This window comes from Arvicanthis niloticus (assembly GCF_011762505.2).
Source record: "Arvicanthis niloticus isolate mArvNil1 chromosome Y unlocalized genomic scaffold, mArvNil1.pat.X SUPER_Y_unloc_2, whole genome shotgun sequence".
Classification (NCBI taxonomy): domain Eukaryota; kingdom Metazoa; phylum Chordata; class Mammalia; order Rodentia; family Muridae; genus Arvicanthis; species Arvicanthis niloticus.
This window is the reverse complement of record NW_023044979.1, coordinates 3,206,739-3,218,745: the sequence shown is the minus strand read 5'-3', so window position 1 is coordinate 3,218,745 and position 12,007 is coordinate 3,206,739.

Here is a 12,007-nt window from a genome sequence, read left to right as displayed (position 1 = left end):
CCGCGGGGCGCACTGCCCTCCCTGCCCCTTCCACTCGCAGCCCCGAAAAACTCCTGCAACTGCACAAACCCTGCCTCCACGATCCCGAGACGGCAGGCTTCAAGGGGCAGGCAGCTCAAGTGGGGCGCTGCTCTTGCCAGCAGTAGAGCAAGGTAGCAATGCTTTTGGTCACACATGGGTCCTCTCAGAACCGAGGTCAAAGAAAAGACTGGAGAAAAGCCTGCCAGGGGAACATCTAAAACAGCCCTTGATGCTCTTGTAAAGCACTGCAAGGAAGACAGCCTCCCCTGAGCTCTGCAGAAGTCTGCATTGCTGATGTGGGGCCACCAGGTCATGACAAACTATAAAAACTAAAAGACTGCGGGGTCTGGGGGTGGGGGGAGTAGAGACTGAATCTCTCCTTTGTGCAATGAATCAGTGTGGGAGCTAACTTTTACCAGGCTCCCAGCATCTAACAAGGAGCTCAGGCTCTGGAAGACACTCCACAGTGACAGCTAGATGGATGACACCCTTCCTAGGAGTAGAGATGTTGACCCTGGAACCCTCAACCTGGGCTCCAAAGGGGAGGGAGCCCTTGAGGAAACACAGGAGTGCTACTGCCTCCCTCTGGGCAGCAGAAAATATACTTAGGGGAAGAAGTTACTGGAGGCACTGATAGACTCAGATGGCTGTGGCTGTGCAGAGAGGGTGGATAGTGACTCTAACTAGGGAGACTTCACCTTCACTTGCCCCACCCCACCCTAGAGGTGATAACATGATCTGGTTCCCCCTGCTGTACTTGGCTCTATCTTGGAGGGATGCTGCACTGGGCTGTACCCAGGTGATCAATACACATGCTGCAGGCTATAGCCCAGACAAAAGACCCAGAGGGCTCAAAACCACAAAAGCCAAGGGTCTTTGTGCAGTCAGCCCCTCCCTACTAATAAAAGAATCAGAAAAGACCACTGAGTCCTAAACCAAACACCAGAGGAAAACAAAGTCACCAAATAATAAGACCAAATAATAAGAATTAAAATAGTAATTACTGCAATCTTTTCCTCCTTCATTTCCTCCCATGTGAGTAAGGTGCTATAGAAAGGAGTTTTTTAACTAGTGATTTAAAAAGCAGTGATTTGGGGTTTTTTTTTAACATTCTTAGCTTCTTAGAGTATATGTGTCCAAAGTCTAAGAAATTAAATTTGCCAAGATACATTGAAGAAAATTTTGCATATTCTAGAGACTAACTCTAAAAACTGTACTAGGATCCACTCTAAAGTAACATTTACCAGCAAAACTTGTAATTATAAACAGTATGATCTAGCCAGGCAGTGGTGGTGCATGCCTTTAATCCCAGCACTTGGGAGGCAGAGGCAGGGGGATTTCTGAGTTTCAGGCCAGCCTGGTCTACCGACTGAGTTCCAGGACAACCAGGGCTACACATAGAAACCCTGTCTCATAAAATCAATCAATCAATCAATCAATCAATCAATCAATAAACAGTATGATCTGCCCTAATTAAGCAAAGCAAATATTTTGATTGATTAGTACTTAATTTTAACTTAACAAACCACTCCTGAATGATTCAGTCATCACAGAGACAACAGTACAATACCACAGTAAAGAAAATATAGCTCCAGCTTTTGTCTACATAACAAGGAACTACACTAAGAACTGAAAATTGCTAATATGCACATACATTAAGATTCTTGGCCCCAGAGAAACAAAGTGAAATCATCTAAACCAGGCAATCAATCGAGCAGTGATGTATGAACAGAGATCGTAAATACTAAACATGTATCAGCCAGCTGCACAGGTTAAAAAAATACAATACTGACATACCTATTGAGAACAATTTGCTGTGGGGATAAACATACACAAAAGGGACTATAAGAAGACTCAAAATTAAGAAAAAATTGGGGAGTAATACCCAATAAACACAGACAAGTGCTAAAATGATCAGAAAGGAAAGAATCTAGATTGGGTGAAGTAAAACTCAGAAAGAGGTTATTTGGAATAAAAAAAAAGGAAAATAAAAATAAATAAATAAATAAATAAATAAATAAATAAATAAATAAATTGTGGGTGGGGACAGAAACTGATGGAACAGTCTCACTGTGCAAAAGAAAGTGGGTGAGTAGGTATCTTAGAGTTTATTACTGTGAAGACACACCATAACCAAGGAAAATTGCATAAGGAAAACATTTCATTGGGCTGACTTACAGTTTCAGAGACTCAGTTCATTATCATCATGGTGGGAAGCATGGCAGCATCCAGGCAGACATGGTGCTGGAGAAAGAGGTGAGAGTTCTACATCTTGATCTGTAAGCAGCACCAGGAGACTGTGTCCACACTGAGCACAGCTTGAACATCTATTAAAACCTCAAAGCCCACCTTCAAAGTGACACACTTCCTCCAACATGGCCACACATACTCCAACAAGGCCACACCTCCTAATAGTGCAGCTACGTATGGGACAAGCATTCAAACACATGAACCTATGTGGGCCATTCCTATGCAAAACATCACAGTAGCTAAGTCTTCAGACAGGAAGTTCATAGATAAAACTATATATAACTTAAAATTTCTAGATGTCTTCACCAACCCACAAGACAAACTATTCAACCACTGCAGAGATTAGACCCAGGAAGAGTAGACAGAACTGGTAGAAGAGACAGCAAAAACGAAGGGGTAATTAGGTGATACGGTTTCCAGACCTAGAATATGGCCCTCTCCTGACTTCTTTTACAAAATCAAATGTTTTATGCTGTGTATGTACCTTTTCTCAAGTAAAAAAGACCATCCGATCCTTTCTTAGGAAAATCACAAGCATGCACCACAAAGGACCTCAGGGCCAACCCTAATCCTGAGTCCCTGCATGAAGATCCTGAGAGATGAGGTGAAGCCTGGGTTGCTCCAAGGACTCCAAGGTGTTGGAGGCACCAAAGCTGTGAGATATCTGTCAGGGAGATTGGCTTACATAGAGTGAAACCAGCCTGTTAGAGACATATTCTGCAGGCAGAAAAGATGGAGGGATGGAGCCATCTAAGTCCTCTGATATCAGATATTAAGCTAGAGAACTGGGTTTCAACCTTTCTAATGCTTTATCCTTTTAATACGGTTCCTTGTATTGTGGTGACCCCCAACTATAAAATTATTTTTGTGGCTACTTCATGACTGTCATTTTGCTACTGTCATGAATTATCATGTAAATATCTGGTTTCAGATGGGTCATGGCCCACAGCTGGGAATTGCTGAGCTGGGCATTCAGTGATTACATGCTGCATTATCAGTCTTGTTGGGGCCAGCATTTTCTGACTATGCCCCCATTCCTCCTTTTAGGAATAGTAATATATATCTGTGCCATTGTATGCTGAAGTTAATTCACTATTTGAACTCATGTGGTTTTATTGAAACTGTGGAAGACTATGTTCTGAAGTAGGATTCAGTACACTTTGCATTATCACAATGGCCTCTGAGCCTTTGGGGCCTTGGAGTGGAAAGTAGTGGTTTGAATGAGAATGTCTACCATAGGCTCAAATATCTGAACCCTGGTGGTGACTTAACAGGCTACACCTCACTAGGGGCAGGCTCTGAGGATAGTATGTAGACTAGCCTCAATACCAGTTCACTCTCTCTGTTCATGTTTGGGGTTTAACATGTGATCTCTCAGCTCCCTGCCATGATGGTCTCATCCTTCTGGAAGCACAAGCCAAAATAATCTCTTCCATAAACTACCTTGGTTTTATTTTTTTTTTCCAGCAACAGAAAAGTAAATAATACAGATTATAAATAATTGAGGATTAAAACAATTTTTTCTTAATCCTAAAAAGTTCACAATAAAATTGGTCACCAAAAAAGTAAAATATACTCAACCTCTGTGTTCCACTAAATATTTCAGACAGTGTCCCATCCTCCTGCATAGCAGAAGTGCTTCTCCAGCATCTGGATCTTGGCAGCCATGTACTGATTCTACAACCAAAAAAAGGCAAGACAATAAACAACAGTTACAGCTCTCTGCCACACAATTAACTTAAAAGCCCCCTGACAACTTTATAAATACTCTCACTTTTTTAAACCTAAAATAATTAGGCTTCACTGTTTTCATTATCATGTCTTTAAAGTAAAGCTACAGGTGACAACAGTGCTATGTGTTGTCCAAACCGAAAACGATTTGTTTTTACTGATTATTAAAATTTTATATGTTCACAATATTTTCCCAAAAATTGACACAAAAAAAATGTTTTACTCTGTATAGATGATTAACTGACAACACTATGTACTATGTACTAGATACTTATAATTTTTCCCAACTCTCGGTACTTCTAGCAATGCTGAGATAAACTAAAATATATTAAATTGTTCTGTGCAAGAATATCTACTTAATCAGGACAAAATCCTTAACAGTAAAATAAACTTTAAGGGTTAGAATTTATGAACACTGAAAATACAGAGTTGGTATATAAAGTCACATGTTATACCTGAAGCCATATTATGAAATAAAAATGACAAAAATTATCTAGACATGTAAATATCTTTAAGCATTAAAACACACCTATTTCCCAGCCATCATTTTCTGCTTGCCTCCTGCAACACTGCCACATGGTAGGTGGAACTTCTGTATGGAGAGAAAAAACAAGTCAATTTTATACCATAATGTATTCCTCATTGATCTTCTATGAAGGAAAATGGGAAATTTGAAAATTTAAATGTCCGATTAATGCAAGACAAAAGATCACTGCCAAGTAAACCTTATCAAAATGCATTATTCTCAGGTTGCTTTATCTGTTCTATCTGTCCAAAGAACATCCTCCCTACCATTTAAGCCTCATATGAAAACACTTCTCAATTTTTCAACTGGGTCAGAGGGGTCGATGGAGAAAGAATCTATGCCCTCCTGAATAACAACACTTAACATTCACATTTATTTATTTATTTATTTATTTATTTATTTATTTATTTATTCCCTTTATCATCTGACCTAAAATGTGCCTTAAACCCTGTCATACTAGCCACTCAAGAAAACACACACAGTATAACACATTTACCATACAAATGCATCCCCCAAGAAATTCATTAAAAGAACATATCATATGCCAGGCAGTGGTTGTGCACACCTTTAATTCCAGCACTTGGGAGGCAGAGACAGGGAGATGACAGTGCTGGAATGACGATCAATAATCAATGCCCATCAATAATCAATAAACAGTAAACAGTAATTCTCAATACTGATTGATAACCAATAATGATCAATAATTGAAGGCACACATCTTTAATCCCAGCACTTGGGAGGCAGAGGCAGATGGATTTCTGAGTTCGAGGCCAGCCTGGTCTACAGAGTGAGTTTCAGGATAGCCAGGGCTACACAGAGAAACCCTGTCTCGAAAAACCAAAAAAAAAAAAAAAAAATAGTAATACATTTGATAACTGATTTAAGAGCACCTTATGCTCACCAGGGTTTCTACTGAGGAAAGGCTGTGAGAAAATCCTTACTGATGGTGTAGTGAGGAAGGTAGACAGGTCTGACACTGAGATAGATGCTAAGACTATGGATATGTATCAGGGCTGCAGCACTTGCCTACCATTCAAGAGGTGGTGGGCTTGGTGTCAATACTGAAAAAAAAAAACCATAAAACCAAGCAAACCCCATAGGAAACTAAAACTGTGTTGTCTATACAAAATTGTCCCAAGGCAAAGATGCCTCCCAAGTAGTGGAAATTAGTTAAGAATCAGAGGAGAACAAAATTTACAAAGATCTGCTACTTCTTCCCAAATGGGATTCTTTCCCCTCTGAGAATAGATAGTCTGTCAACTTCAGAGGAGGGAATGAAAAGTGGACCATGCTTTTAACAAACACTAAATTAATGAGAACTGGAATCTAAGAATCTTCCAAATATACTGATCTCTATATTAGGTTGTTAGTATCTTAAAAATAAGAAAAAACCAGAAGAAAACAATTAAGTTTCCCAGAAATTAAACCCCACCTCTGTTAGAAGTCTGCAAGCAGCTTAGAACACACAACACCAAACCAAACAACTCCAAGGGGCGGTGGGGTTATTCAGGGCAAAGATAGCAGGGAGAGAAATAGAAGAAGATGGAAGAAGAGAGTGAGGTCAGGGGGTTCCACCTGATTTATATGGGCGGTGACAGAGCCTCTCCCAGGTAAAGGTGAGGTAACCAGGTAGATTCTGGGAATGTATGGCTGTTGCCTTGGCAACAATGTGGGGGTCACCTAGATGTGATGTGACTGGGTTCAGAGCCTGATACCAACAACCTCACATTAATTTATCTGTGAAGTGGACTGAAGTAACCCTGGCAAGAAGCAACTGGCTAGAACAAGTGTATTCCACTATGACAGCACTTTTGTTCACTCTACAGTCAATTTACAAATACAACTGGGACACAAAGAAATAAACTATACAAAGGAGAGCAATTTAAGAACAAAATTATTGGGTAGAGAACTTTAGCCTTTTCAATAACCACGCGATTTTCAAGGAGATAAAGCAAAGGATAAAAGTTAACTTATAAAAATCTTTAACCTTAAAACAAATTACAAATCTGTTTTAAGTTCACGCCTATAGAGGCTAGCTAGCCATGCAGCCAGAGCCTATCTCAAACACACCAATCACCAAAATAAGTAAGTGCAACTGCCCCTGAGTGATGTGTAATCAATCCAATATCATATCCAGATGTAAATTGCTACCTTACCTTCACTTAGAGTCACAAGAAAAATTTGTTAGCTAAAAAAATATACAAGGAGTTAATTGGTGTGCACATTTAGTCATATGACATAACTCATGATGTGACACAAATGCAGAGAAAGCAACCTGTGGCAACTCGAGGATAAGGTGAGATAAGATTAGTTTGGGCCCACTCCTATCTCTCTTCTCAGGACCTTTTCCCTTACCTTAACCATCAGTTTTCTACTTAGTTACTTACAACTGAGGACATGAAGTAAAGTGAAATCCAGGGACATCTGTAATCAGTTCAATACCTGGAACCTACACAGAAACCAGACTCCTACCAGATGCCCCTGACCTCCACTTGTTGAGGTTTAGTCTGACACTACATATTATAATGCTAACTGCAGGCCCCCAAGGCCTGACTGTCCCAGAGACAAGAGAGTCCACACATAGACCCAAGTGATGCTATGTGATGTTGTCCCCAAATTATTTCCAACTGCTGAATAGAGATGCCAACAGTCAATACCTGATACCTGGACAGAAGAGGCAGAAGCAGATTTTAGCATTCCAGGACTTCCCCTGCATCAAAGAAGAACCTTGAGGGGAAAAGAAGATAAAGGGAAGAAGCTGCCATAGTTAGGTGAGTCATAAAATAATGACCATGTGGGTTGGCTAATTGGAATTAAAAGCAGCCCAGACAAAACATGGCAAATTATATAGTGGGATTATTGGCTGGGATAGAGACATAACAGCCAGAGAATCAATATCTGCTCTTATGCTAATTAAGGCTTATTGTAAAGACAAAGTTTGTGTGTATCTTTTATCTGAGAACTAAATGGCCAAAGGCAGGGTAGATCCCCTGAGTTGGGATTAAATAATTTCTACAACAGGAATTTATAAAAAGCCATTTGCCAAGGATAATTGATAAGTAAAATATCTAGTATTATGGAAATATAATTGACATAGACAGAATCATGAGTTTGTAGGAATAATTTGATGCATAATATCAAGGTTTTTATTATTAAATATATGATTTCATTTTCATAAACAATAATGGAAAAAACAACATATTTTTTAAAAGGAGAGCAAAGGTAAGCATGTAGAATATACTAGGTTGCTTTACACTCTAACTTGAGAACCAAAATAAGACATGTAGGAAAAACACCTTGTACAAACTGGTAGAAAACATCACACTAAAAATGATAAAAACACCTCTCCTTCCTGAACACTTCAAAACACAGACTTCCCTGAGATCTTTGTGTTTTCCTGTCTGGAAACAAGAAGGCCCAGTAACTTCGTCCATTACCACAATTCTATTTCCATTAGAACATCAAAGGGAAACCTAGGAAAGCCACTCTGGTGGCTTTCTCACTCTCAGTACTTTTTATTTTATTCTAGACATACAGAGAAACGATTTAGAAAGTCAAATAAACTTTGGTAGGCAACAAACTTTCACTCAAAAACAATATAAAGACGAATTCTATTTTATCTTGACAATAAAAAATGTTGTCAGAAGACAGGCAATGGTAACACACTTTTTATCCCAGCACTGTGGATGCAGAGGTAGGTAGGCAGATCACTTGACTTTGAAACCAGCCTGATCTATAGGCTACCAAGGAAGAGGCAGGGTTTCACAGAAAAACCCTGCATCAAAAAAAGAAACAACATTTTTGAAAGTGTGGGTTGTCTGCTTGTTTGATTTTAAGGGTTAGGGAGGTGCTCAGTAAGTGCAGTGCTGCTCTGCCAGCAGAAGGGCCTCAGTTCAGACTCTTATCCACATGAAATCTGCTAACTGCTGCCTGTTTCTATCCACTCCAACACTTTGTCTGACAAGACACAGATCCTAGGAGTCGGCCAGTCCAGCCAAAATGCCAAGGCCAGGTTCAGTGCTTGATTCTAATATTAATGTAGATAACAGTGGAGGACATTGGGCATAGTCCTAGGGCCTCTACACACAGCATAGAAAACTCAGAACTATGTTCTTTAGCATGTATTAACTCAATTACTCACTATAATGCTATGAAGTAGGTAATACTATAGTCATCATATACAGCTGAAAAAATGAAGCAGCAGACGTCATTAACCAGTCCAGGCTCATGCAATCAGTAAATGGGGGCCGGCTGGATCTGGACTGAAGATGTCACAAGTTCAAATCAACTACAGGATCCATTTAGTTAGAAATTTTTACCAAGAGCCTATTAGGTACCAGGCACAGTTCTAAGTACTAGGGATAAAATTATAAATAATCTAATGGATCTCTACCCTGTAGTTAGGGAGAGGAGAGCCACAAAGTCTAATGGGAATAATTAACAAGTGAAAAGTGTATCTAATAATAAATACAAATGAGAAAAATATTTAATTTAATACAAAACAAAAAAGTCAAAAAACAAAAAAGAGACAGACTTGCTTCTATTTTAGCAATTAGGAGTTCTCTCAAGTAAAGAACAGCAATAGAAGACAAAAACAACTACCACCAGCCAAAAGAGGTGTCCAGTATATCTGCCTGGGTAGCATCCTGAAACTGAGTAGTGAGAGTCACGGGTCAATTCTGTACATAACTCAGAGCTTTTCGAAGACTTTGAGCACAAAAAGTTCAATCCATGTCCTTTTTCAAAAGAACTTAGAAAAGATCATTCTTACTATGTGAGGCACAGCAAGCAAAGTAAGGACACCAAATGACAGCACTAATCCCACAGTATAAGGAAGATGACACTAGAACTTAAGACTTGCTTTTGTGTATGGTTTACACGGAGGTGAGATATTAAAAGAACCTACAACTTGTCTCTCAATAATCACTGTCCTCAAGCCAGGCGGTGGTGGCACATTACTTTAATCCCAGCACTTAGGAGGCAGAGGCAGGTGGATTTCTCAGTTCGAGGCTAGCCTGGTCTACAGAGTGAGTTCCAGGACAGCCAAGGCTATACAGAGAAACCCTGTCTCAAAACAAAAAAAAAAATCACTGTCTGCATACTCTCAAGTTCTGATCAAAGAAAATTATATATCTAAATATCTATGAACACCCACATTGTTTCAGTTGGCATTATTGTGACTAGAAAAGAAGTAAAAAGTATTTTTTTTTTTTTGCTTTTTTTCCAATATTCTGCTTAACTTACCCTGTGACTTATTTTGGTTTTTATTTATGGAAACTATGCAAGGCAGAGAGAGAAACCGTACACTGGAGGTGAGTGGTGATAGGAAGCTGGAGAACCACAGCGCAGGCCCCTGGCGCCCCTAACCTGATCTGCAAAAGCTGGAGGAGCAGATGCTCGCACGCACAGGTAATGAATGGCCCGGGTCGCACCAGCACTGGAGGAAAGAGTGACTTGCGACACTGTCTCGGGGACTCAGAGACAGGCCTGTGGGCGCACAGGTCGCAAACCCCGCAGTGCAGGCAGCAGAGCTGGGGTGGCCGCACCACGGCAGAGAGGGAACCGGGGGTCTCGGTTACACATTTCAGCAGCCTGAGGTGCGAGGGCAACGCAGACCGAGGCCTCCAGACTCCCTTCCATTTCCACACCCGCAGGTCCCGTGAGGGTCGCTCACCTTCCACACCGCCTCAACACACCATACCTGGGCCTCTGTGTCGCCGCCACCACTCAGTGCCCTCACTGCAGCCGGGAGGACACTGGAGAAGGTAACCAGTCAGCAGGGCCCCGAGCAACACCATCTGCACCGTGCTGCAGCCCTCGCTTCCTCAGTCACAGCACCACCTCGTGCCCCCACAATGGCCCCGCCCCGCTCCTCCCCCCACCAGGCTTCTCTAGCGCCCCACCCCCATCCTCTGAGTGACTGAGCAGCTGCGTGAGTGCTGCTCCCATTCAGTGTGCATAATGTACAGGGGCTACTAGGGCAGAGAGCTAGGCGACCCAGTCCTGGTCCTCCAGCCTAGTTGGGGATGGCATAGACTTGTGGTCCATTGCTGGCTGGCAAAGGAGGCCTCTGTGGTATCCAGTCTGAGACTCCATTGTTATTGTAATAATCTTTATTGTTGGAAGACTCAAACACGAAGCCAAACAACTCCTCTCCCAAAGTTCAACACTTTCCTTCCTCCACCTTAGACATCTGAGAGAGTTTGCAAACACTTAAACAATCAGTACTCTTTTCAAAACTGACTTTGCAAACCTGACATTCCTGCCCCCCAGAAAGACAGGAGATAAATTGTTATTTTTAAAACTGTCTCTACACAGCAGTTGTTTCCACTAAGAAAACTGACAAAGTTTATTTTTGAGACTGAAAAATGCACATGTTCCAACAACATTCACAAAATTCATTATAACCCAATAATTAGTTATAGCATACCTTCTGTCCATCACTCACTGTACTGTGCCTTTGTGCCAATGGCACATTGATTTCCTGTGTTCAAAAATACTTTTAGTGGCCGGCCAGTGGCCTAAATTTCTACTGTCTGAGAATAGGCTAGAAACTCTATCTTCTGCCTTTGATCTAATTTTTAAAGACCAAATGCCTCAATATTTTAATATCTACAACTAAATTACCTTCTGCTTAATGTATAAGTCTATTCTTAGGCTTCTTATCTGTCATGCCAGGAATCAATCCCAGAATTCCCATGAAACCCACTTTTAAAGAATTTGAGTATATCCTGGCAAGACCTTTTCAAGTCTTCTCTAAAGCAGTTTTTCACTCAGTCTCTCTTCTGTGGAGCTTAATATCTCTGTATACTTAAGTAATTACCATTATACTGCCTTCTGTCCCTAAAACCAATTAAATCAATTTTCCTTATTGCTGTTCTTTCCCTGCTTTTTGGAGGCCAGCAGCCTTTTACTGTCTGCCTCTGCTTTCCTCCAAACAGCCTGTCTCTGCAGAGCAAGGACTCCCAGTGCCTGTGAGCAGCTCTTCCTAATAGTTCCAAAGCACAGGAAGAATTCCCCACGTGGTTCAGGTAAAATCTGTATTCCCTTCTATCTTTAAGAACAATTAAACCAAACTTTAGAATCCTATCCTTTGATTACCTGCTTGTAAGAAGCAGGCACCTTGGCCAGTTGGTGGTGGCGCAAGCCTTTAATCCTAGCACTCGGGAGGCAGAGGCAGGCGGATTTCTGAGTTCGAGGCTAGCCTGGTCTATAGAGTGAGTTCCAGGACAGCCAGGACTATACAGAGAAACCCTGTCTCAAAAAACAAAAACAAACAAACAAAAAGAAGCAGGCACCTTTAGCTTTTCATGTCTGGCTCCCTGCCTCAGAGCAGACATCCTGTCTCATTTCACAGCAGGGGATCCTAGCACCTGTGAGCCCAGCCAGTCCCTGTGTTCCTTTGTTTAAGTTCCCCACCTCCCCCGCCCCCACAAACTGCAGCCACCACTGATTCACTTCACTCTTCTTGCTGATAAA